The 1,553-nt window shown below is 35.0% G+C and overlaps 1 non-coding gene across 1 annotated transcript; it reads left to right on the plus strand.

Moving 5' to 3' along the window:
- The first annotated feature begins 542 nt into the window (after positions 1–542).
- LOC125810198 (U4 spliceosomal RNA) lies at positions 543–699 on the plus strand. The gene has a single exon (XR_007441853.1). It is a non-coding gene; the product is annotated as a U4 spliceosomal RNA (small nuclear RNA).
- The last annotated feature ends 854 nt before the right edge of the window (positions 700–1,553 follow it).

Genomic DNA, 1,553 nt, shown 5'->3' on the forward strand with positions numbered 1-1,553 from the left:
ATTTTGTATATCAAACGCAAAATGAATATTAATGGGTAATTTTGTATTTATTTTTATTTTTAATCGGTTATTGGTTAGAATTTGATCCAATGATGGACTCTTTTGATAATTAAAAGGAAATATAAATAATAAAATCTGGATACAAATTATTTTTGAAAATATTGACATTATGACATTTTATATAAATATTTTAAGTGTAGTTGTTTTGACTAATTATGTTAGGTATTATGACTAGATAGCTAATTTTCCCAAATATAAATGGGCTTAATCCTTAGTTTTCCTTCGTTGCTTGTCATGAAGCCCAACACTACTCTCTTAACTTTTCATATATTTATTTTTTTATATTTTGAATCCTCTTTAGTGAAAATTCTAACGTTCCGTAACAGAGAGAAAGAAGTCATTACATCCTTGGAACAATTAGTATTAATTAATTTATGTCTTAAGCTGCCTTTGTTTGTTGAAAATTCCCACATCGGTTAACCATCTAAGACAGGAAGTTGAAGATTTAATATAAATTGAAATGCCAAAATTATATTTAAAGTATCTTTGCGCTTGGGGCAATGACGCAGCTAGTGAGGTTCTAACCGAGGCACATCTATTGCTGGTTGAAAACTATTTCCAAATCCCCTCTTTGGCCTCGGTTTTGCCTTGGCCCATTGAGAATTGTTGAAAGGGCTCCCCCATCAAGGGTAAAGAGCCCTACAATTTTTAGTTCAATAATTGTGTTTTTTTATGTGATTGTAATGATACATATTACATATTAGTAATGTCTATTTTAGGAAAATAATTAGATTTTTCATTCTTACCTTGGTGAGTTTGTAATGGTATACTCTATACTCTATATATGTTCCAAAATGGAGAAACTTAAGCCATATTCTTCCAAAAGTAATGTGTAATGACCCTCCTGGTCATTTCTGTGTCTTGCATTCTGTGTGTCGTTTAGAGCGTTTCTGTAGCGACCACAAGTCATTTATGACTTGCTGGGACTGACAGTTCGGTCACCTGGTCGTTCGTTTGGTTATGGTGTGAGTTTTAGTGTTTTGGAGCTTATGAACCTTGAACGATCCTTTTCGATCAAAAGTTCAAGAAGACGACATCATAATAGAATTCTGACAGTTCCATCAGCTCAGGAATGGCCAAATTAGGCTGATAGCATGGTTGGGACGAGTATCAAGGCCTTCGATGTGAGTTTAGATCATTAGGCGTTTTAGCCTTTGAAATTTGGCTTAAGGTTGACTTTGGTCAACATTCTTGGAAAACGCGCTCAGATGAAAATTCCATCAGTGCGGTTAGCTCCGGAATGTCAAGTTTGGTCTAGATTGACCCTTTTTTTGTGTCTGGAGGTTTTTGATATTTTTCAGAGCTCTTTTGTGGTTTTTGACTTAAAATGGCTTTTGGAAAAGGGACCCATTTTTTATCAAGATGACATCTGATGGAAATTTCGACTGCGCCGTTGAGTCCAAAATGTCAAATTTGGTATGGTTACATATCTCGTTTGCATGCACGGGGTTCCGAACGAGATCGAAGCACCCCGTCGGAGTTTTAGTTTTTGG

The sequence above is a fragment of the Solanum verrucosum genome, unplaced genomic scaffold (assembly GCF_900185275.1).
Source record: "Solanum verrucosum unplaced genomic scaffold, falcon-dt-bn FXZP01000281.1, whole genome shotgun sequence".
NCBI classification, from domain to species: Eukaryota; Viridiplantae; Streptophyta; class Magnoliopsida; order Solanales; family Solanaceae; genus Solanum; species Solanum verrucosum.